This window comes from Triticum dicoccoides, chromosome 4A, assembly GCF_002162155.2.
Source record: "Triticum dicoccoides isolate Atlit2015 ecotype Zavitan chromosome 4A, WEW_v2.0, whole genome shotgun sequence".
Classification (NCBI taxonomy): Eukaryota; Viridiplantae; Streptophyta; class Magnoliopsida; order Poales; family Poaceae; genus Triticum; species Triticum dicoccoides.
This window is the reverse complement of record NC_041386.1, coordinates 722,982,501-723,008,325: the sequence shown is the minus strand read 5'-3', so window position 1 is coordinate 723,008,325 and position 25,825 is coordinate 722,982,501. Positions and strand designations below refer to the sequence as shown.

The following is a 25,825-nucleotide window of genomic DNA, read 5'->3' as shown; positions in this document are numbered from 1 at the left end:
ATCCTCTCCAACAGCTTCTTCATCTAGTCGATCGTGTCCCCAGGATTGACGTGCTGTCCAATTAAATGCCTAGTCAGATTTACTCCCAAGATTCTACCCCTCATTCTTCCAAGATGGATTAACGATTGGTCTTTACCTTGCCGATCTTGGACACCACTGAGGCGATAGTTCCCCATGGTGGCGACGCAGGCTGTAGGTGGATCACCTACAGTCAGGGCGGGCGCGAGAAACATGCTGCAACCGCCAGGTCGAGCTAAGGAACCAACAGCGTGGCCGTGCTCTCCGCCGCTCGTGCTGCAACACCATGCCGAGGCGGCCCGCCACCATGGCCTCCGGTCTCCGCGGGCGGAGCGGCGAGGACTACACACAGGGCCAGCGATGTTCGGCAGAAACGCGCCGGCGAGATGGTTGCTGGAGAGGTTGAGCGCTCTAAGACTGCGGCAGCCGGAGAGCGCCCTGGCGGCCACATCGCAGCCGATGAGGTTGCCGGACAGGTCAAGGTACTACAGTCCGGAGCAGTTGGTGAAGTCCGAGAGGCCGCCGGAGGAACTTATTTCAGGCGAGGCCCAGCCACCGGACAGACCCGAGGCCGGCACCCACCATCCAGCCGTCCAGGGCCGCAAACCCCTGCCCGCCACCGCCAGCGTCCTTGTCTGCACCAACCGCATCACCGAATAGATTCAACTGACTGCAGTAGCCGGAGGGCGCGGCCACGTTGGCGACGGAACCGCGCAGCACGGGATTTCCGGAGAGGTTGAGCACCTCGAGCTTGCTGCCGCACCAGCCGCCGGCCGCCGCCGCGAGCGCATCGCTGACGATGGCCGCCGCCTCTTGAAGGCGCTGAGCTGCAGCATGGTGGCCGCGACAGCGCGGATGTCGGTATTGAGCAGGACGGCGGAGAGCGAGAGCGACGTGAGGCGCTCGCCCCTGCACACCGCGTCGGGGAACCTGCAGGCGCCGTCGCGCGCGGTCCAGCCGTCAAGCGACGCCTGGTTAGGCAGCGCCACCTTGAAGTCGGTCGTCCAGCAGGTGTGCGTCGTCGGCGGCCATCACCACGGCCGCCGCCAGAAAGAGTGCCGAAGCTATGGCAAACCGCACGGAATCCATGTAGGAGCACGCAACTGCAAAGCTAGAGGTGGGAGGGGAGGTGGGAGCGTGCTCGAGTCGATGAGTATTTATACACCCGTAAGCGGCGGCCGACCTATCATCGTCCAGAAACTGCTTGACCTATCATGGCTCCAGAAACTGCCCGATAAGCGGCAACCGACTAACTTGAGAAATCCAGCATGCCAAAAAAAAAACAATCAATGACTTGGAAAAAAAAAACAATCAATGACGTGGCCGCACCAGAACAAAACGGAACGGCAGGCATGCACACCCATCTGGAAACGCAGTCAAACCGCCCATGCAGAAACGACACACAAAAGGAATGTCCCCGATCTCAGGTAAAATCGCACAAGCCACCCAAAACGTACACAACCAGATCCCCTACTATATAACGTGGCAGCCTCCAATTGGATAGATTTTCACTGATTGAAAAAAGTCAAAAAAACAGGATAAATCAAACCTAGCTAGATTTAGTATATTTAGAATAAAGCGGAAATCCATTGGTGCTTTAGGGAGCGCGCATGTGAAAAATATATTTTAAAGTGTGAAAAAATTTCAAACAAAAATTTGCCGCATACATCTCGACATTATATGTGTGCACGTTAACTTTCAGAGGAAACCGATATTTTTTGTGACACGTGTAAAAAAGACAAAAGGATGTCTTGTGAAAAGCATTTTTGACATCGGATTTTGTCTTTTTCACCCGTGACACATAAGTTGTCGGTTTTTCGCCAAAAGACGTCGTGAGCATGTACTCCCTCCGGTCCTTTTTACTTTGCATATTAGATTTGTCTGAAGTCAATCTCATCCAACTTTGACCAATTTTATGTAAAAAATTGTTGTCATTTACATAACAACACCAACATCATTAGATTCATCTCGGAATATATTTTCATATTATATTTATTAGATATTATAGATGCTAATAATTTCTAATATAAATTTGGTCAAACTTAGCTAAGTTTGACTTTCGGCAAATCCAATGTGCAGAGTAAAAAGGACCGGAGGGAGTACAATATTGAGATGTACGTGCCAGGTTTTTGTTTGAAATTTTTTGATATTTCAAAATACGTTTAAAACACATTTAAAAAACCAGAAGCGCATGCTCACATGCGCCAAAACGCCACTCTCAGCAATAAAACTTCTAAGTAGTTTTTTTTCCGAGAGTGCAAGCTTCTAAGTAGTAGAACGTGAGCTTCTCTATCACTAATGCATGTGTGTGTTCACTGATACAGCTACATATATGTGCAGCTGATGCATCTTCTCTCTTAGCTGCTCTTTGATCCTCTACGTTGATCCTGGGAGGAGCTAACTACTCTGCAGCATAGCTAACAGGTGGGGCCCACCCAGTTGAATTTGGGGTTGAGAGATTGGTTTAGCAAATTTGCAGAAGGAGCACGTAAGTTCTACCGTAGGTGTAGCATTTTTTGTATCTGGCACATTGTTGAAATTTTTAGCTGGAGGTGGAGGATAGAAGCCCAGAAGGTGCGGTAGGTGGGGAGTGGGTAGGTGCCGCATCAACATGCTCTCCTATAATTAGTTTTTCCTGCCTCATAGTCCAGCTTTTGTCTTGTTTCCTTCCAAGACGATTTCATCTTCGCCACTCGTGCTTATAAAGATCGCAGTTCGGGCCTTGCCATATACTCATACACTTAAGCAACAGATATACAGGACAGGAGCATCAGGGAGGAAGACGGGGAAACGTTGATGGCCGGCGGTGAAGGGCTGAAGCTGCTGGGGTGGTGGGCGCCCGGGGTGAGCCCCTTCGTGCTCCGCGCACAGATAGCGCTCGCCGTAAAGGGGCTGAGCTACGAGTACCTCCCGGAGGACCGCGGGTGCAAGAGCGACCTCCTCATCGCGTCCAACCCTTTGTATTGTACAAGAAGGTGCCCGTCCTCATCCACAACGGCAAGCCCATCTGTGAGTCGCTGCTCATCGTGGAGTACCTCGACGAGCCCTCGGCCTTCCCGGCAACGGCAAGCCCATCCTCCCTACAGACCCCTACGGCCATGCCGTCGCTCGCTTCTGGGCCACCTATGTGAACGACAAGGTTAGTACTCCCTCCGAACTAGTGTAGAATGTTAGACTGTATATACGTAGTCGTGACACCTCCAAACCAAGAAAGTAATGCAGAGCACCCAAATCTTTGACAGCCAACTCCTCACTCAATGCGGACACAAGGCGATCAGCAGCAGCATTAGAGGAACTGACAATGATGATATCATCGACGTACACCAAGAGATACATCGTCACCTCAGGACGCTGAAGGAGGAACAGTGACGTGTCAGCAGTGGAGGGGATAATGTAGAAGTGCATGCTCTAGCCAATGCAACCAAAAGACCGATCTGATGGAAGAGACTAGGCAACACATTATACGTCAACACTCCCCCTTACATGTGGCTCCCTCAGGCCTAAACGTGGACCGAAAGTGTGCTGCAATTTAATTGCGCCAGCCGGGTTTTGAACTCAAGACCTCTTGGCTCTGATACCATGTAGAAGTGCATGCTCTAGCCAATGCAATCAAAAGACCGATCTGATGGAAGAGACTAGGCAACACATTATACATCAACAGATAAACCCAAGAGCCCGAAGAGCAGAACCAAGGCGTACATGCCATGCACGAGGTGCCTGCTTAAGTCCATACAACGCCTTGACCAAACGACAGAGATGATGTGGACGTGTAGGATCAACAAAACCCGGTGGTTGACGCATATAAACCTCTTCCTCAAGAACTTCATGGAGGAAGGCATTCTGCACGGCAAGCTGACGAAGAGACCAACCACGAGTAACAGCAAGAGACAACAGTATACGAATAGTAGTAGGCTTGATAACTAGACTGGACGTGTCTTCATAATCAAGACCATACCTCTGCTTGAAACCCTTGGCAACCAGCCGTGCCTTATAGCGCTCAATAGAACCATCTGCATGTCGTTTCACCTTAAACACCCATTTGGAGTCAATGATGTTGACGCCAGGGACCGGAGGAACAAGCTGCCAAGTGCCATTTTTCAGCAAAGCCTGAAATTCCTGCTCCATCGTAGCATGCCAGTGAAGAATACCCAGTGCAGCCTGAAAATGACGCGGCTCTGCCGTTGGATCCACAGCAGCATGAGCCACACATGCAGCAAGCCACGCCACAGTCCCGTCTGTGCGTTCCTTGGGGCAAAAAACACCAGACCGACTGCGCGTGTGTGGTCGATGATGGACCACAGCGGACGGCGCCGGCGCTACGGGACTGGCCACAGGAGACGAAGGCGTCGTGGCCGAGACGGGGCTGGAGGAGCTAGAGTCATCAGACTCAGTACCAGGCGACGTTGCCAAAACGGGGCTGCCGAGCCCAGCCGACGACGGAGCCGACCCACGAGGAGCCAAGCGGGGCTGGCCGGTGCAGCTGCCGTGGTCGCTGGGCCACCTGCTGCTGGGCCAGCGGCGGCTGGGCCGCCTGCTACTGGGCTGACTTTGAATCAGAAAAAGTACTCCATGGATCTGTTGCGCCGTGCTGGGATGCTCAAATGCAAACATGCTATCACCCCGATGTCTACAACTGATCGGTTGTCTGCCCTTGATGGAGATCTTCTTTCCACTGATGACGCCACCGAGTATCGCAATCTTGTGGGTGGTCTGCAATATCTCACTATCACCAGACCTGATGTCTCTTATGCAGTCAAGTGTGTGCCAGTACCTTCATGCACCTCGTACCACTCATCTCTCGGCAGTTAAGCGCATTCTGCGGTATGTCTCTTCTACTGCTTCGTATGGTCTGCTTCTTCAGTCTGCACCATCTTGTGAACTTTCGGCTTTTTCTGATGCGGATTGGGCTGGAAGTCCTGATGATCGGCGATCCACGGGGGGATATGCAGTGTTCTTTGGTCCTAACTTGATCGCCTGGAATGCACGCAAGCAAGCCACCGTGTCTCGTAGCAGTACTGAAGCTGAGTATAAAGTAGTTGCTGATGCTACCGCTGAGATCATATGGGTACAGTCTTTATTGCGGGAGCTGAGAATCTCTCCAGGTCATCCTCCAGTTCTATGGTGTGATAACATCGGCGCTACATATCTTTCATCTAATCCGGTGTTTCATGCTAGGACGAAACACATTGAGGTTGACTATCACTTTGTTCGGGAACGTGTTGCACAGAGACTACTTTGTATCAAGTTCATCTCCTCCAAATATCAACTTGCTGACATCTTCACGAAGCCTCTTCCACAACCACAGTTTGTAGGCTGTAGGCGCAATCTTAACTTACTTTGTACTTCAGGTTACAGTTAAGATTGAGGGAGGGTGTTAGATTGTATATACGTAGTCTTGTATAGACCTTGTATTGAACCTCTTGATACGTCTATATAATGAGATAGCCACACCCCGTTTTAGGGTGTCGAGCCAGTTTCCCAAACCCTATGTTTTACATAGAATACGCTCTTATATTATGGGACCGAGGAAGCAGTTCATTTCATACGCAGAATACCTCCTCTCAACTCGCTTTGTTGCCGCAGTTGTTTCCTTCATGCATCGGCATCCTCAAGGCGCTGCTGATCACTATGGTTGACAAGCTGGAGGAGTACATCACTACGGTGCTTTATCAAAAATGGAACATCGCGGTCACCGGTAACTAACTAAAGATCATGTTGTTCCACCATGGCAAAAAAAGAAGAAGATCGTATCGTTCCATTACCGACGGAGGATCGTGTTGATCCAGTAATTCCTCGGCCTTTTGAGTAGCTGTTTTCACGCCAAGAGTTGAACTGTTACTACTTGGTCAATTTCTTATTTTGGCGAGGGTGCTAGGTCGTTAGTGTGTGGTGGTCATGAATAATGCAGAGACGTGCACTCTCTTCGATCTGAGTTGTTGACATGCTGTTTCGTGAATAAATTGAAGCGTCGTGGATCTTGCATCTTGGAATGTTTTTCCGTTGCGATGCTTATTCTTAGTACACCCTTCATTACGAGTAAATAGCATAAAACTACTACTTTACAGGCTAGGGTTTCAAAAAAACTACCGGTTTTTAATTTTTCTCAGATAACTACCAAATGAGCGGTCGGCTTTTTCAAAAAACCCTAATCATAGAGTGCTTTGAAATTGATCGTGATTATGACAGTTGGGACCCGCATGTAAGAAAACCGTTAGTTTGACCGTTTGTTTGACTGTTAGCTTACATGTGGGGTCCGCATGTCAATGTCCCTTTGTCATATTCTAAAATAAAAAATATGTTCTTTTACACATTTACATACAACACCTGTAAGTTCTCAGAAAAAAGCAATCAGGTCCCTGGATGTTTTTAGAAAAAGCAATCAAGTCCCTGGATGTTTTCAGAAAAAGCAATCGGGCCCTTGAGGATAATTCGCCCATAGACGACGACGCCGGTAGCTCGCCGGCGGCCAGCTCACGGGCAAGGCGAAACGAGGCGGCTCGGCCGCCGCGTTCCTCGGCACGAGCCAGGCGACCGACTGGGTGGCTGGGTTCCCTGCCGACCGCTGCCGCTGCTCCTGGCCATGGCGCGCAGTGGCCCGTGCTCCTTGGCGCGGCGGCTGAGCCACTGGCCATGGCGCGGCGGCTGAGCCCCTGGGCCATGGCGCGGCTGGTGTCGCCCCGTGCTCCTTGCCCCAGCTGGTGGCGGCCCATTCTCATTCGCGCAGTTGGCGGCGACCCTTGCTCCTGGGCGCCGCGGGCGCGCTCCTGGCCATGGCGCACGGATGGCAGCGACCCGTGCTCCTGCGCTGTAGCTGCTCCTCCGCGCGACCTTCGTTCCCGCCGTCGTCCTTGTCTTACCGCGAGACGGATGGTGGAGGTGGCCGTCGGCGAGTGGGGGTAGTCGGGCAGGGGGAGGAAGAAGAAAGAGCCAGAGGAGAGAAAAGAAGATAGAGGAAGAAGAGACCACTTACACGTGGGTCCCACATGTAAGGTAACAGTCAAACAAAACGGTCAACACAAACGAAGTGTTTAGGGGTAGGCCCGACCTGTCATAAAACAGTTTAAATCGCTAGCAACGAATGTTTTGGGTTTTTTGAAACAGCCGACCGCTCGTCTGGTAGTTATCTGAGAAAAATTAAAAACCTGTAGTTTTTTAGAACCCTAGCCTGTAAAGTAGTAGTTTTATGCTATTTATTCCTTCATTACACAATGTAGTTCTACCAAGCATATTATCCCGGGCTAAATAGACGTGGTAGTGATTTTTAAAGACTGGATATTACAAAGGATAGGATTTTTTTTAGGGATCACTACTCCCTCCAATCTATATTAATTTACTAAATCCTTGATAATTAATATGAAATCGAGAAAGCACTAAAACTAGGTTCGTGTAGTGGCAGTATTATAACTAGTATCATGCATGCTAACATAGCAATTTCGATGAGGTGACATAGACTTAAATGAAAATAATGGCCGAGTATCAAAAACCGCTCAAAGATCGGCAGAAAACCACCCAAAGTTGCATGAGGGACTAAAATTATCCGGTTTAAAAAGTTAAGGGACTAAGTTTTGCTGGTTTTGAAGTTGAGGGACCATTTGTATACTTTTGAAATAATCGAGGGACGAAAAATATACTTTTCCCTTATAAATAATACACTAGTGTATGTCTCTTATTTTTGCGAGTGACACTAGTATATGTCTTGCATGGCCATAAATAAGGTCATATGATACGATACACTACGGAGGTAGTATTGCGCACCGTGGCCAGCCTAATTTCCCTTTCGGATACATGAAGTGATATAAATCATCACCTAATTTTGCTGTCTACATTGCTTTATCCAAAGTGGAACGTCGCGGTCACCAGTAACTAATTAAGATCGCGTTGTTCCATTACCGGCCGAGAATCGTGCCGATCCAATAATTCCTCTGCCTTCTGAGTTGTTGTTTTCACGCCAAGAGTTGAACTGTTGCTACTACTAGGTCCTTAGTGTCTCCTCGTGCACTCTCTTCACTCTGAGTTGTTGACATGTTCTTTTATTTTTTGACAAAAAATATATAATAATATCACGAAGATACCAATTACACTCGTCCTCTGCAATAAGGCAATGTCGTAAAGACACTACGGATGCACATAGGCACAAGACAATAACACTATGCAAGACATTACAGATGCACATAGAAGGATCAAAAGCTCTATGCAAGGCAACAACACCTCAGGTGCCATTGAAGGGCACCAAAACCGGAGACCTGACAGCCGCCACGAGCCCCCAAGAGATAGGTCTACCCTCAGAATCATGATGACCAAGACGCCACATATCACTTCCACCTCCACTACCGAACAACCCAGCAACCCAACAACCGCTTCAACCCACACATCAGATAACGAACCGAGGATTCGTCGTTGTCTGATCCAGAGAAGGATCTTAGGTTTTCGTCCGAGGCACAGGAAAGAGCGAGAACAGAAGCTCCCCAAGGACGCCTTCATGTATAGTCACCTTACTGTGCTCTCAAAATATATTGTACGACGCCAGAAGCTTGCTTATAGAGCAGTGGAGACGATGCTCCTGGATGTGGAGACGAAGATGATGCTAGGCCGAAAGCCAGCAACACAAATAGCAGGACGACTCATGAGATTGCTATATGTCCGCTTTTCATCATCCATAATGACGAGTAGTCTAGCTAATGTGTTGTCACGCATTAGACAAGCGACAGGAACACATTGAAGATTTGTCAGTCTAGTGGTGGTAGAGATGTAGAGTTCACCATGGTGGGCATGGTCGACTAAAACTTGTTTTCATGGGCTGGCCCGGAGCAATGACATCTCTTTATACATTACGTCAGCCCATAACAACTCGTTCAAGGCCCAACCATGACATCTCCTCACAAATGCAAAGCTGCCTCCTGTCGGAAGAACCACCTTTCGTCTCCTTGCCGACAGAGTTGTACCGGGCAAGGCTAGAAGCAGGAGGCTCCATTGAGGAAGTGCGCGGCGCAAGCAAGCCCTACCTATAGGAATTATTGGATCGGCACGAACCCTGTCTTCTCTACTTGTTGTAATCGTATTTGTGAAGTGGATGTAACCCATATTCTCATCTTAGGTTGGTCTTGCTCATGGTAGCACTGAGCCAACTGACTGTTGAAATACGATTCTCTGCTTAGATGCTTGACAGGTTCAGAGTGCCCTTTTCACACTTGGGGTACTTAATTGTAATTATTTGCAAAAAGTTGTCAGATGATAAAGGGAGCTTTTCATGTCATGAGAATCTGAGATCATTGTTTTCATAGCCTGATATTGTCCAGTACGCGGATGCTACTATACAAACACCCTGGAAGCCGATTGAAGCTTAGCTTGGTCGTATACATCATATAATTAAGTTCAAACAGTTATCTGTTCGGTGGAACATACAAGCTGTTGTAAATTCGTGAATTCCAATTTGGATGCACTGACTGAACAACCGAATCGATTCCAGCAAACAATCTGAATAGCCACAGGATCGACAGTGCTCCACACCATCATCAGTATCGACTAGCCTGATTGCCTGAATAGAAAGAGGCACACGCAGAAACGCAGGATGCCATCTCTATTACAGGGAAGTGTTCCGTTCTACAGTTTCATCTTCTCTGGTAATTTTCAGCTGAGCCTTTTCTTTGTTCATTTGTTTTGAATAGGACTCCCAGTCCCAGCTGCTTGTTGTTCAGACTTCGCAGTTCTAGGCTCTTAATTAACATGAATGGATGTATTCAAATATGTGGTTCAATTTTAGTAGGTTTCGTTGCAAAATGCAAGGGAGCAGCTATCGTTGTGCCTTGGTCGCCATGCCGTCGTTTTCGAGGATTTGACCGACTTGATGCCACCTCTATTACACTCACTGCTGCCTCTGAGCGCACGCTGCACTCCTCTCCGTAGAGTTGTCTGAGCCACTACTGTAATCATCCACTAATTTAATTACCGGGTCCCCGGGGACTCGTGCTAATGCACATGACTTGATGCATCTCCTCGACTAAAGCTGCGCTCCATAGGCTTAGTTGTTTGAACCACTACTGTGTAATGCACGTGATCAGATCCAGTTTAATCGCCTACTATTATACATTAATCGGTGGTAGGCTGTACGCTCTGTATACAAAGGAAAACAGTGCTGCAGAGCTGTAATCAGTCTAAGCTTGTTTTCCTTTGCTTCACCCACCGAGTCATCAGCACACCCGGAGATCTGAGATCTCAACTCTGTTGCGAGAGACTGATACGGTACCCGCTGCCGGAGATGGCGGAGACGGTGGTGAGCATGGCGAGGTCCATGGTGAGGGGCGCCATCAGCGTGGCAGCTTCTGCCGCTGCCGCTGAGGTGGGCCTCCTCGTCGGCGTCCGAAAGGATATCTGGTACGCATTAACATTCACATCATCTCTAGGTGCCTCTTAATTTTGTTAAGATCATCAAATCATCGTGAATATCCTCCATTTTTTTTATTTGTGCTCTCGGAAATATTCCTCGCTAGCTAGCCTCGTTGATCTAATTCTCTTTTGAACACTGGTTTGGTAGGTTCATTAAAGATGAACTCGAGACGATGGAGGCATTCCTGGAGGTCGCTGAATCAATAAACAAGAAAGATGTGCTCCTGAAGGTGTGGGCAAAACGAAGTAAGGGATCTGTCCTACAACATTGAAGATTGCCTCAATGAGTTCATGGTGCATGTTGGAAGCCAAAGCTTGTTACGTCGGCTCATGAAGCTCAAAGATCGTCATCGGATTGCCACACAGATCCGTGATCTCAAAGCAAGAGTTGAAGAAGTAAGCATCAGGAACACACGCTACAACTTGATCAAGGGGGAGGCCTCCAACACAATTGGTGACATGGATTCTCACATGGAAGATGTTCGCAATCACTCTGCTAGCAACATTGATGAAGCAGAACTTGTTGGCTTTTCCAAGCCGAAGAAGGATTTAATCAAGTTGATTGATGTCAAGACTAAAGATGGTGCAACCAAGGTGGTATTTGTTGTTGGCATGGGTGGTTTAGGAAAGACTACTCTTGCCAGGAAAGCATTTGAAAGTAAGGAAGATACTCTGAATAATTTTTCTTGCCGGGCTTGGATCACAGTCTCACAGACATTTTCCAAGATAGAGATGCTCAAGGATATGATCATGCAACTTTTTGGAAATGAAGAACTGAAGAAGCGGCTGAAGGAACTTGAGGGGAAGACAGTGCAAGTAGATGATCTCGCCAGCTACCTTAGGGAAAAGCTACATGAGAAGAGGTACTTTATTGTTCTTGATGACTTGTGGACCATTGATGCATGGGGGTGGATCAAAGATATTGCTTTTCCTACTACCAACATCAAAGGTAGCCGGATAATAGTAACAACACGAGATATTGGCCTAGCTCAGGAGTGTACTTCCAAATCGCTTATTTACCACCTTAAACACTTACAGATAGATCAAGCAACAAATTTGCTTCTGAAAACGATTGGGAAAACACACGCAGAAACAGAAAGTGATGAAAAGATGCGGAACATGATTTCCAAAATAGTAAATAAGTGTGGTGGTTTACCATTGGCTATACTCACCATAGGAGGTTTGCTTGCTACCAAAGTGGTAGAAATGTGGGAGAGTATTTATGAGCAGATCCCTTCAGAGCTTGGGACTAACCGAAGCCTTGAAGCAATGAGGAGGATGGTCACTCTTAGTTACAACCACTTGCCATCTCATCTTAAATCATGCTTCCTATATTTAAGCATCTTTCCGGAGGATTTTGAAATCAAGAGAAGACGTTTGGTTGATAGATGGATAGCAGAGGGGTTTGTTAGAGCTAGTGGTGGAGTGAATGTTGAGGATGTTGGAATAGGTTATTTCAATGAGCTAATCAACCGAAACATGGTTCAACCATCAAAAGTGAACATAGAAGGAATTGTTAAGAGCTGCCGGGTCCATGATATCATGCGAGATGTAATGGTCTCAATTTCTAGAGATGAAAACTTCGTGCACCTCATGGGAGATAGTGAAGCCGGTGTAGTAGATGGAAACTTCCGTCATGTAGCATACCATGGTAGCGGGTGCCAGAATATTGGTGTGGATTGGAGCCATGTTCGGTCATTGACAATGTTTGGTGATAGACCCATGGGCCCCTCACCTTCAGTTTGTTCAACCGGCATGAGGATGCTTAGAGCCTTGGATCTGAAGAATACACTGTTTAAAATTAGACAAAAAGATATCAACAACATTGGGTTATTGCGCCATTTGAAATATGTGGATCTTAAAGGAGCTTCATGTATATATTCTCTTCCAAAGTCTATAAGGAAATTACGAGGATTACAGAACTTAGACATTGGAAGGAGTTCTATAGCAGCACTGCCAACTGGGATCACTGAACTCCATAGTCTCCGCAGCCTTCGCTGTAGCAGATGGTATTCATACTACTTTTTTGATAAGGATGAACCCATGGACTGTTTGATGCACACATTGCGCCTGCCAATGCTATGCACACCTTTAGCTGATGCTGATCATCGTGCTGAAGTAACTGCTGAGCTACATATGGGATACTCTAGCCGGTGGTCCAAGACAGATGGTGTGGTGATTCCAAGAGGGATCAGTAAATTAAAGGAGCTACAGATACTAGAAGTGGTGGACATCAATCAAACTAGCAAGAAGGCAGTTAAAGAGTTGGGGGAGCTTATTCAGCTAAGAAAACTAAGCATGGTAGGTAAAGGAAGGTTTGCCGAGCAAAAACGCAAGATATTGTATCTCGGTGCCGCCATAGAGAAGCTCTCTTCCCTGCGCTCTCTTAGTCTGGATGTTGACCATAATGGATCACTCGAGTGGTTGCATAATGTTTCCTCCCCTCCTCCCCTGCTAAATAAGTTGAAGTTGCTTGGAGATCTTGGAGGGAAGATGCCCGAGTGGGTTGGAAGTCTGAAGCATTTGGTGAAGATTCACTTGAAGCGGAGCCACCTAAAGGAAGGTCAAGTCACGGAAATGCTAGGAAGGCTGCCCAAGCTCATGCTCCTCCGTCTAAATATTTATGCTTATGTTGGGAACAAGCTAGTGTTCAGAGAAGAAGCATTTGTGAATCTGAGAACACTATGCATTACTAGTCAGTATGAGCTGAGGGAGGTGAGATTCGAGAAGGGCTCCTCGCCCAAGATGGAAATGATAGAATTCACTTGGTGCAAGTTGGAATCAGGAATTGTTGGTATCAATCACCTTCCAGTGCTCAAGCAGATTTCACTTGGTTACCACGGGAAAGTGGCGAACCTCGGTATGCTGCAAGCTGAAGTGGACGCACACCCCAACCATCCCGTGCTGCAACTCAAAGAGGACCGCAGCAAGCATGACTTGGGGAACATCGCAAAAGGATCGGATGTTGTAGAAACAGAGGAGGAAGAGGAAGCATCCCTCCTCTCAGAGACTTGTACGAACGTCGTCAGGTCAGCTACCTAACTTCTCCTCTTGGCTGATGGATGTTTTAATTGCTGATTGTAACTTACAGTATTCGTCTCTTTCTTTTGTCTCCAGCAGTCATGACGATCTGCTTTACACTTACAATTCATGCTGATGCTGCTCGCCTCTTTGTAACTGGTGATGGTCTCGTCTCTTTGCTGGTACCTTCCACTCACCTCTTCCTGTTTTTGTTTGCTGAACACATCAAGTGTCTGTCAGAACGCCTCGATCCTGCTACTTCCTCTGTTTCTATTCCTGATGCATCTGCAGCTCACATTAATAAAGAATACCATGTTCCCAACAACTCAGTGGTTGCCAAGGACACTGAATGTTCTGAAAGTGTGAAGTTGGAAGCCGTATGATTGATCCCTTGCCCGAGCTAGCCACAAGCTCGCAGTGCCTCGACAAGTCCGTGGTCATCTTAAGTGAACTGGTCAGTTCAGAAACAAACTCCTTTTTCTAGATATCTTGCTACATGTTGTACATATACTTGCAATTTCTGATACACGGTGTTGTCGGCCTGTGAACACAAATATATTCAGCTGCGTGGAGAAGTGGAAGATCCAACCGACTATGTCACAAGACGCTACTCAAGTTTGGTGGCTGGTGGTGACCTCTGAACTTATGCTCCGTGACCAGATCAAGTTGCAACCGCTGATTCCCTTAACAAGATGGCAAACGATTCTTACTATGATACGGATCAACTTGATGAGGAGAACTTGTAATTATAATTGTTGACACAGATTTTATCTACATGTTTTCTCTCTCGATTTTAAGAGAACTCTGTTTGTTGCTGCTCAAATATGTATAATTCTTATACATATTTATTCAAGTTCAGCAGATTGATTCAAAGGAAACACACCTGCTGTGGCTGCACTCATTCTTTCACATGTAACAAGACATGATATGAAAAATATGATACATTTGATTTCCTTTGACTTTGCGAACTGCAGTTTTTCAGCACAAGGTCTTGTACTCTTATGCGTTTATTTCCAATCATATTTATTTTGGCACCAACTGTAGTATTTCCATTCGTAATCTGTGACAAGATTTGTTCGTTTCTCTTGTCAAGTACTACTTTCGTAGGGCGAGAGGGTCTTGCATATCAACCGGATTGACACCAGCAAACAATCTGAAGAGGCATAACATAAGTACACTCGGAGCAGCAACTATTCAATCATCAGTTTATCACGGCAATGCATGCATGTGTGCCTGATGTGCGAGCAATTTTCAGTAGAGGCTAGCAATCTGTTTGCTGCTGCTAGTACACATCTATCTTGACTTGTTGTAGTGCAAGTCTCGCAAATTGAACTAGTTTGAAATGCAAAGAAACAGAGGAACCTCATCATGTCACACTGTTCTACTAATCTCAGAGGAAAGCTTCACTAGAATTTGGGAGATTACAAAGAGAGCTTATGCCGGACAGTGGGTGACTATGACCCCTTGGATCCAAGATGGACGGTGTCGAGTCATCAGCCGCAGCGGAAGGTTAAGTGAGCTGCGGGTGTCCAGTAGTGTCAAATTCTTCAGTAATATTCTGATTTCAGGGATTAACCAAGTGTTGGGGTCCTGACATGCTCTCCGACTACATCCTCGACGGCATAGCCGTCATTGACCACTTGCACGCTGTCTGGACGCCTTAGACCACGATTCTGGTCTCGTCGCACCTGCACGCCGGTACCAACGCACGCACACATCGACGACCAGCCAACGACTCTTCCACGGCCCAGGCTGCACACACCGACGACCATCCGGCTGCACAAAGTGCTCTAGCTCGGCGAGGAGACTCGGCGCGGCCGCCGGAACTGGCCAGCAGGTTCAGCCCCCTCCCGCGGGCTGATCAGGCATAAGATTTTTCTTTTGTTCTGCTCAATCTAGTCTGAATTTGTTCTGCTCAATCTAGTCTGAATTTGTTATGTAAGTTTAGGATTTATTTGTTGATCCCAACTCTATGCTTATGATTTGTAATCTTATGATTTTTTGTTGATCCAAACTCCATGCTTGGTATTTGTAAACTTTATACGCGGAGGGAATAAAGATTTTTTATTACAAACTGTACTGCTCTGCTCCAAACTGTACTGTATTGTTACCGACAGTCCCTATGAAGATAAGCTAAGCCCTTCGCTACATCAGCTATAATCCTCAATCTGGTCTTCCAGTCAAGTTGGGCTTCTTGGTGCTTTTGAAAAATCCTCCTATCCAATGATCCATTTGGCATGTATTCATAGTAAAGGAGCCTATGTGATTTTTCAGCACAAAATCCAATTAGCCTCACCAAATGTACATGGTTGATGGTTCCAATGGTCTGAACCACTGCAAAGAATTCCATTTCCCGTGACTCGTGCCATCCAATCTCTTCGCAGCAACATGCTCATCACCAATCTGTCCATAACATGGTTGAGCACTGAAGCAATTAGCCTATTGCTGCCACATGGTTCAGAGATAGAAATTCAGAGATTCTGGCTAAAGTTTAATGATTTGCTGTCCACATGGACCCAGGATTTGCTGTCCTGGGTGGTAGTGGGTTGTGTGCTTGTGAAAGTTTGGAGTTCTACAGTTAACTGAAATTGTTCTGTAACGCAGACAAATTTCAGTTAACTTGGACCTGTGAAGTACTTATGGTTTCTCTGACAATTTTGATAGGAACACCTCACCATCACTTGAGAAACAAACTACTACTCCAGTTGGGAGTTCAGTATACAACACACAAATTTCAGTAAACAAACAGGTGCAGTTTAATGTCAAGATTCAGATGATCATTAGAACAATCTACAAGTTTACTGCGGAAATACTGTGGATCAATGGAAATTGCTTCAAAATATTCTGCTGATCACCAAAATTTCGGAACAGTTAACTGCAGGAATATCAACACTTTACAACACCTTCTTCTTCTTCTTTTTCAGACATGGATCAGCAGAGATGGAGCTTTGGTGTCAGAGACAGGGATCAGCAGAGAAGGAGCTCCACCGTGGATAGCAGCAATCGCCTCGGTGGATCAGCAACAATCGACAGTGGATGAACAGCAGCACAAGCTCCACTATGGATAAGCAACAATCAGCTTCAGAGACGCGCCGAGCTCCTGTGCAGAAGCGGCGGCCGGAGTAGGAGGAGACGGCCTCGATTCCGTCGATACACCGCTTCCCAACAAGTGTGGTTCGAAGAGGGGATAGTTCTCGGTGCGGCGGAGTTCCTGGTCTGCTAGGGGAGGACCGAGGAGGCGCGACAGCGTTGATCTCGTGTGCGGAAGCGGCGACCTGAGTGAGAGAAGACGACCTTGATTCCGGAGTGCGAGGAGAAGCTGCAGGAGAGATGTAGGTCAGCGGCCGGAGCTCCACCGGCCTGGGGCCAGGCCGGCGGCAGGATCTTCCCACGCTTGGAGCCCGCACGCGTGGGTTGATTTTAGATAATTCAAATCTATGGAAGGGGGTTTTGGTAAAAAGCACAGTAGTTCAAATTTGAACCCTCCAGCGACATTAATTTTCGAACAGAGGGAGTACTACATTACAGTTCATCTTGTTTTTCATCACTAGCAGCCAACATGATTTGCTCTTGTATTGCAATTGGAATTCTAGCCCATCACCATGACAAAAATTGGCAGCATCACCATCACAAGCTGAAACATGTGTCCGAAGGAAAAATTTATTGATTTGAATATATAGCATATCAACAGTAGTACAGGACAAGAATCAATTCTCAACTTAAAAGTATCAAGAGGAAAATACAATTACAATACATAGAAGAAGGTAAATAAATAGCACAACGTTTATTACATATGAGCCATTTATAGAAAAGAGTTCTCGATGGAATGCATACATGATGATTATCATAGATAACATAAAAAAATATATTTAAGTTTCACCTACTTTCCTCTTCAAATTGGCCCATCTCAGTACCATTGCCACATAAATCTTGTCCTGCAGCCCTTCCACAAATACGAAATAAGCAGTGCTCCATCTTTTTTTAAACAACAGCACACAGAAGACCACCCAAAGGCCAAGGATATACCCAACAGCCAAACCAAGGTAAAGGGATATATCATCGGATCCATCTCCATGATCTGCATTTGTAGGTCCACTTGAACTATTTCCTGTACAGTTGTTCGTCAAGGGGTAACCACATAAACCAATGTTCCCAATGTAGTCAGATGCGTCAAAAGTCTGGAATTGATTATTAGTTGGTATCTTTCCAGAAAGATTGTTGTATGACAGGTTCATATGGCTCAAAGAGGTAAGACCTGTCATGCTTGAAGGGATTTGGCCTGATAGCTCATTGTTTGACAGGTCAAGAGATTCCAATTGCTGGAGCCCACCAATTTTCTCAGGAATTGCACCTCTTAAGTTGTTCCATGAAAAGTTCAGACTTCTTAATCCAATTAGAGCACCAATATCTTGAGGGATAGCTCCAGTTAAATTGTTGCACGACATATCAAGAACCACCATGTATGGGATTTGTTCAGAAAATTCAAGTTGTTGCCCTTTAGTAAGAAAAGATTCCTTTTCTATGAAAAAACCTACTACATATATTGAGTTGTACAAATGAGGCCCTCGTCCAGCACGGATGACAGAGTTGAGAACATAACTATATCCAGAAGTACGGGCCATTGCACTCAAGTGAACTAGTGAGTCCGGAATGCTGCCAGAGAACTTGTTGTGGGCAAGATCTAAGAACTGTAGCTCTTGAATCTTTCCAATTTCAATAGGAATTTGGCCGGAAAACATATTGTACCGCAGACGTAACAATGCTAAGTTCGGTAACTTCACCCCTATCCAGGCAGGTATGTCTCCTGAAAATCTGTTATATGAAAGATCTACAAGTGCGAGGTAATGACAGTTTTGGAGAACTCTTGGGAACTCTCCAGAGAGGTTGTTGGTATTTAAATTTACCACCATAAGATTATGCAGCAGTGGGTTGACTGAACCCTCTTGGCAACTTGGAACTTCTCCTGTGAGGTTATTCCCTGATAGGTCTAGCATAACCAACTGTGACAATGAACATAATGAAGATGGAATGGGGCCTGATATTGAGTTGTTATAAAGAATAATAGCCTCTAAGTGTGGGGCTCTAAAATCTGACGGCAATGTCCCAAAAGAATTTCTTGATAGGTCCATGTATGTAATATTTCTCGGAAATTTTGGAACCGCACCGGTAAGTCTGTTATTGGATAATATCATTACATCTGCTGCCATAAATTCCAACCTTGCTGGTAGTGTGCCTGTTAAGTGATTATCCATCAGATCCACAAACATTGCCCTTGAAAATGAAACCCAAAACCATTCTGGGATTGTAGCTATGCTTGCATTTCTAATCTGAAGGATTTCAAGGCTTGTCTGTGATCTAAGCCATGGTGGGAATGCTGGTCCTAGCTTCAAAGATGATAAGGTAACCGCTAGTAGCCTGAATGGAGGAACCCAATTTGGACTGACCATAATCTGAAGAAGTGTTCTGCTCAAACTTAAGATCTTCAAATTTGTGAGGCCTTTTAGGTGATCTTCAGTGACTATGCGCCATTTAGTTTGTTTTCATCTAGTCCCAAAACAAGCAAGTCAGTCAATGACCATATCCATTTCGGTATAGGTCCTGTAAGCTCATTCTGAGTCAGGGACAAAATGGTTAGGTTCGCTAAAGGTCCTGGCCTATTGGGCATGGCCCCACCTAACCTATTTCCAGACAAATCCAACATTTGCATCTTGCTTGAAGGACAGTTCGGTAATCGCTCCATCAACTCCGTGATATCCCCTGAGATGTTGCTGGCTGATAGGTCTAGTATCTTCAGGTTGCACAGATTTTTGAAATTTGATGGTATCATGGAGGACATGAGATCATTACCCGGGAAATAAATTGCTTCAAAAGAGGACATGCTGCCAATGTGTTCCGGAATAGGGCCATAGAATCTACAATTTTGCAAGTTCAGATAAGTGAGGGACGTTGAGTTCCAAAACCAGTTGGGAGCAATGGTGGTGTTGAAGTTGTTCCATGAGATGTCAAGCACCTCAAGTGTCGTAGATTGGATTGATCAAGGAAAGGAGGTGTTCTACTGAGGCCAGTATGTTGTAGATAAAGCTTTCTAAGGTTTGGAAGGATGTTAATTTGGTGGACCCAGTCCACTACAGTGGTAAGGTTAATATAATTCAAGTTGAGGATATTCAGTGACGACAAGTGCGATAACCACTGAAGATCACTTGAGTACAATGGGTTGTTGTAGTTTGAGGGATTGAGATCAAGGTACAGAAGCTTGGAGAGATTCCCGATCTGCGGGGGTACTCTCCCATAGAACGAGTTGTATGAAAGGTTGAGATACCTAAGTCTTGGGAAAGAACCAATGAACTCCGGAATCTTGGACAAGTTGAAGCTATTGCAGCTCAAGTCTAGATACCTCAGTTGCTGTAAAGTAACCAAGGAGTGGCTTATCGCACCTCTATATGCAGAGTATCTGAGGCAGTCTTGAGCACTTCCACGAAGATTGAGCTTGACGACATGGCCGGTTTTGTAGCTGCACCTGACGCCTTTCCAGTTGCAACATTCTTCACCTTGCCATGACGACAGGTTGACACTGGGCTCCCAGAGGCTCTCCTTGATGGAGAGAAGCGCGTCCCTCTCGTACGTGACACAACTCCCATTTGAAGCTGGTTCATGGAGGGGAGAGGCTGTGGCTTGTGGTGGAAAGGAGAGGAGCAGGCACAACAAAGATATCAGAGTTCCTTGGACAAGAATCGCGAGGTCAGACATATTTCAGTGTGGGTTCTCTCTTACGGGTATTTGGGTCTGAAGGTATGCATGCTTGTGAACTCCGGTCTGGATCTTATTCTATAGTGGATCTGTCCTTGGGTTCAGAGGAAAAGTCACTGGTGGAGGGTAGACTGACTAGGACCATTGATGTGATTTATATGTCTTATGCTCGCAAAAACCTAACAAATACGGCAACCGCAAGGCATGGTAAGTGATATTCAACATACCAGGATGTCCTTCTCATCTAGATAGCAGGATGTTCTTCGCATCTAGATACCAGGATATGTGGTTCCCCTTCCACTGATGGGACTGTGACCTATAATGAGACAAATGAAGGTACCTGATTTGTAAGCTAGCCTAGTCTTTGCTTCGGTTACCTATCACACAGGGCATCAGTCACCTGTAGGGGTCAAGGATGGATGGTTACAAAACTGCAAGGAAAGTACGGTTGGTTGGCGATTGTGATACAGACAATTCAGAAAAGAAGCATGAAGTATCACTCGACAAGCCGACTTGAATATATAATGTGTACTACTTCTATTTTTATTTTTATCTTTGCAAGCTCAAGTAGTTCACTCAATCGGTCTGACTGGCACCATAACACACACGGCAACCGCATGGCACGGTAAGTCATATCCTCATCATCTAGAAATAGCAGGATGTGTAGTTCCAGTGATGCGATTACGACGTATAACGTTCCAAGGCATGGTATAAGGATTGAATTATAATGGGACAAACAAAGATATATACCAGGAATTGTGATAGCTAGTCCAGTCTCTGCTTTCATTTACCTATCACACATGGCATGAGGCACCTGTAGGTGTATCAGGCTAGTCTTGTTTTTGCTTCAGCTACATATCACAAGCCATGGCATCAATACACTCCAGAGTATCAATCCCCACATCGGAGTCTCACTTTTAACTCGTACAACATTCAGAAGGGGAGGAAATTCATCCTAGCCGGTTTCTGCATTTCATTTCCAGAAATTAGCACGGATCATGCCGGTGACAACAAAAGATCATCTAGTTCTTTCTCAATGGATTTTCATTCATAACTGTAAACATGACACTGAACTATTGAACTGTGTGTGTAAAGAAGGAGGATTTGACCTACAAGCGGACGGAGAAGGGCGTGGATTGTATCGGAGCGGAGGGAGACGGCGGCGACGGCGAGGAAGACGCCGCCGCCGCTATTGCTCTTGTGCTGCCACCTGTAGGTTCACTTCACCTCATCTCCTGTCGCACTTGGACATATTTGTCTGATGGGCTGGCCCGGTTAGAAGCACAATTATCTTAAAGGAGAAAGAAACTGGGCCCAGATAATCCATGCAAATGATAATAATTTTTTTTATTGTCTCAAATAATATATTTTTTTGTATATAGGAAGATTTTCATACGAGCAGTACATTTTTCTGCAGGAGTTTTTTTTTGCGTGACTTTTTCATAGTACATTTACTTGTTTTGGAGAAAAGTTTCGATCTATTCATCTTTCAATCACGGCAGTACAACGAACACGAGAAATAATAAAAATTACATACAGATCCATAGACCACCCACCACCAGAAACTGTAATTTTTCTGTGCGCCAAATCCTTTTCCTGTCGGGCCCGCAATCGGCCCACAGAAAATTTGGTTTTTGCTGTCGGTGCTCAGCCCACAGAAGTATATACCATGGGGTTCGCGCGGCCCATCTCTAAAACCGCTAGCGCGCCGCGAAAATTTGCCTACTTTCGCGCCGCGGAGCCCGTTTTGGTGCCTTATATCGCGCCACACCCATGGAAGAAAATCCCCCAAAATCTCCCGAGCCCACCCTGCCCCCAATCCTTCGTCTCCTCCGACCTCCAGATCCGCCCGGCCGCCGCCCCTCCCCTTCCACCCGAGCGCCTCCCCGTCCCCATCCGAGCTCCGCCCAGTGCCCATCTCCGCGCCCTTCCTACCGCAGCATGCGCATCCCACTTCTCTGCCCGCAGATCTGTTGCAGGCTCCTTCAAATCGACTCCGATCTACGCCATCCGATGTCTGCTCCCCCCTTCTAGATGGCCTTCCCTGGATGGCCTGCTCCAACTCCAGTGTCGTCCCTCTCCGTGGGTGCCATCTCCTCCAAACCGCAAGTCTGCAAGTCAACCATGGTGAGTCTGATGTACCATCTTGAAAGCGGATTTAGTATGAATGCAATTTCTTTTCACTGTGCATTAGTAGGTTCTGTTCCTAAACATTTTTCTGACTTGTGTTGCGGTGCATGAGGAGTTACATTTATATTAGATCTCTGTAATGTTTCTGCCTGAATGTTGGGGTTCTTGATATTAGAGTTCATGCAAATTATCTATAATATTTCTGCCTGAATTTTGTGCAAAGCAAATATTTTCATCCAGAGAACATTGATTTTTGTAGAACGAAAAAATTTAAAAGGTTCAACAGCATTCTTGTATTTCTCAGAGCATCTTGGAGGCTGCGGCGCAGCTGGTGCTGCTGCTCCCGTGATGGGCCTAGTGGAGGCTACAGTTCCTTGATTTCAAGGAGGATAGGGAAACATGATTGGTTCTTGGAGAGGTGAGTTGTTCCGTGCAGAAAAATAAATCATTAGGGTTGTTTAACTGAACCTGTTCACTGTCATTGTTATGTTGTGCTAAAAAAACTTGCATGAACTGTTATTCATCACTCAATGCCTAAGCTGTTGTTGCTTTATTTGAATTGGATCGTACTGCAAAATTCCATAAGATGTTATTCCAAATATGGTAAATAATTTCAGAACTTAGCATGCCATTTTCTAAAAACAGGGCTCGGCAGCAGGAGCCAACACAGGGGATTATAGCAAGTGTACTGGGATTTGTAATGTGTTGTTCCAACTTCCAGGCTTTTAAAAGACAATAAAGTTCTAGATATTTATTTACTCTTATGTTATCTAAAAATGCTTTTAATGTGTAGTTCGTCTAAGGAGTGATTTAGCGCCATGATTCAGCCCTTCCGCGAGCGCTCGGCTTGGAACTGTCCATTGCCTTAGGCGAATGTCATCTCCCAGCTTGTGGCCTTGCCTCCTAGTTTTTGTTACTGTACTAAGCTGCAAAAGCATTTTTATTGGTTGTTTTAACTCGTTACAATACTCCAAATAGAAGCAACGATAATAAGATCGCTCCTTTCTTGTTTTCTGCAGAAAGTATCTTCCATGCTTCTTAAATCTGGGTACTGTTTTGTACAGACGCTTTTATCTATGGAGAAGCACATCGATGGAGAAACAAAACATGCTTGAAGGCAATGTTTTTCAGGTACATACTCTGTATTGATTGAAGAATACAGGCAAGGTTGTTGCAAAGATTTTTCCATACGTATGGTTCACATTCCATGGTTAAATTTGCAGATTGATATTTCATTCATTTTGATTTCTGCACATATTCACATTTCCATATATTGACATGATTAGATGATTGAGACGACCGAGTCATCAACTGTCCAACAGCTGAAATGGAGCTTCTAGGCACCTATTTAGGATCTCATTTCCTAGTTGCAGGTAATCCATATCAGTAGTAATGTTTAAGGTTCATGATGCATCTATAAGAGAGTTGTAATACGCTCTGCTCTTATCAGTTTATACTATTATTTCCACACATGTGTCCAAATACATCCAGTGATTAATTTTGATACAAGTTTTTGATATTGCGAGATCATGCTATCTCCAGTATGCTCAAGAACATCTGATATATACCTACACATTTTTATTTCAGTCTATTGAACATTAAAAGCCTTTTACCAGTAGCAATGCACAAGAAATGTAGGTTCTATTATAACAATTAACAAGATAAAGATATGTCAAGCGGCTTCTATCATGGTACTGGTGACAAGCCTTCCCTGACCCTCAGTAGTTATCTTTATGTGACTCAGAATTGTAAGCAGTACACACCAGTCTAAAGTTCTACACAAATCCATATAAAGGACTTTGGAAGACTGAAATTTAGAGATTTAATTCACTGTTATATTGAGTTGTTTGCATATTAGGTTGAGCTGTATCCTGATTCTCCATGTTCCTTGCTGATTGTTCAGCCACATGTTGAAAAATAATGAATTTTTATTTGTGTTCTTTCATTTCAGAACTGTTATATTCAGCAGGCGCATCCTTTTGAGGTTAGGTATTACTATTTTCTCAAAATAACATTGCTGATGCATTTGTTGTCAACTCTTTGTACAATTTTGCACCTTATAGTTCCACTCAGTTATTATGTGATAACTTTAGAGGGATGGAGCCAAGGTTTTGCCAAGTTAGTTTGAGATACTGTGATGTCAAATTGGTTCTTACTGTATCACAGAGATAATGTCCCTAGTTCTTGCAATCTTACTTTTAACAATTGACACTTGACATGAAATGTACAACTTCAATGTGTCTATTATTTTTTTTAACAGATCAGTGAGCCATTTGGTGGAGGCTAATTTGAAACAGAAGCTTACAGTCCAAGCTGTGACTGAGTGACATGAGGTCTTGTTTCTGCATATAGTTGAAGAACTTATCTATTATTAGATGTGCACTTCTGTTTTGGTGAATCTGGATAGCTGTATGCTAATTATAAATGGATTTGTGTATGAAATAGATGTGATTTAGTAGTACTATGATTAATGTAACGTATTACTGTAACGTACTATGATTTAGTAGTACTTGTGAAATGGATCAACTGTGAGAACTATTTATATCATTTTTATTTTTTTTGGTCATCCAAATCTATATTCCTGGCGGTTCAGTCCCGACAGGGGTATTATATTTCCTGTCGGCCATCCGGCAGGAATAACCTTCCTGTCGGCCTCCTGACAGGCATTTTCCGCTATCCCTGTCAAGCTATGGCTGACGGCTATTCCTGTCGGTTGACCGACAGGAAATATTATTCCTGACGGTTTTCCTTATTTCCCTGTTGGTTTTTGGCACACAGAAAAATTCCAGTTTTTGGTAGTGACCTGGCGACGACTACGAGCACTGAAACGAGCCGAATGCATGCTGCCGTCATTGCCCCTCCCTCGCCGGAGCCGGGGAAAACTTATTATATTAGACAGTCGGGAAGTCGACATGCTAAGATACCATAGTACTAGCGCAGTAGAACAGCAAACGCCGCTGATGAAGAGTGGTGCAGATCGGAAGGATCCAACCTAAAAACACATGAACGTAGACGAACTATGACCAGATAAGGAAATCCACCAAGGACAGATCCGCCGGAGACACACGTCCACACGCCCACCGATGATGCTAGACACACCATCGGGACGGGGGCTAGGAGGGGAGAACCTTATTCCATCTTCAGGAAACCGCCGCCGTCTCGTCTTTCTGAGCAGGACACGAACTCCAAAAAAATGCGAAGAAACAACTGAAAATAGAGCCCTCCCGCCAGCAAGAGCCAAGATCCATCGCGCCGCCATGGCCCTAAGGCCCCCGGAGACGAGGCGGACCGACGCTTATACATCTTTGTATGTGAACTTTTTTTATTTCACCATATACTTCGTATTATTTTATAGACTTGTATTTTATAATACTTCGTATTTTTTTTTTTTTGAAAACATTGTTCTAAAGAAAAACGAACTAATAGCTCACTTCTAGAGCTATTAGGAAGGCTTCAAGAGCGTTGAATAGAAATCCTACACAATATACTCTATGCCCTCATGTCTTTTTAAAGTAAATGATTCAAC

The 25,825-nt window shown here is 45.4% G+C and overlaps 1 long non-coding RNA gene and 3 pseudogenes across 6 annotated transcripts; 3 read left to right on the top strand and 1 right to left on the bottom strand.

Annotated features, from left to right (window-relative positions):
* Nucleotides 1-2,810: 2,810 nt before the first annotated feature.
* LOC119284262 lies at nucleotides 2,811-3,387 on the top strand (annotated as a pseudogene).
* Nucleotides 3,388-10,180: 6,793 nt separating this feature from the next.
* LOC119288180 lies at nucleotides 10,181-14,357 on the top strand (annotated as a pseudogene).
* Nucleotides 14,358-17,141: 2,784 nt separating this feature from the next.
* LOC119289905 lies at nucleotides 17,142-20,194 on the bottom strand (annotated as a pseudogene).
* A 1,778-nt stretch (nucleotides 20,195-21,972) lies between these two features.
* LOC119288179 lies at nucleotides 21,973-24,875 on the top strand. 6 transcript variants are annotated; one of them, XR_005141132.1, is made up of 6 exons: nucleotides 21,973-22,296; nucleotides 22,604-22,717; nucleotides 22,945-23,430; nucleotides 23,586-23,672; nucleotides 24,251-24,283; nucleotides 24,560-24,875. It is a non-coding gene; the product is annotated as an uncharacterized LOC119288179 (long non-coding RNA). The 6 variants fall into 6 exon arrangements; XR_005141129.1 differs by having other exon boundaries at nucleotides 24,251-24,288; XR_005141128.1 differs by having other exon boundaries at nucleotides 22,945-22,996; nucleotides 23,093-23,430; nucleotides 23,586-24,875.
* Nucleotides 24,876-25,825: the final 950 nt, after the last annotated feature.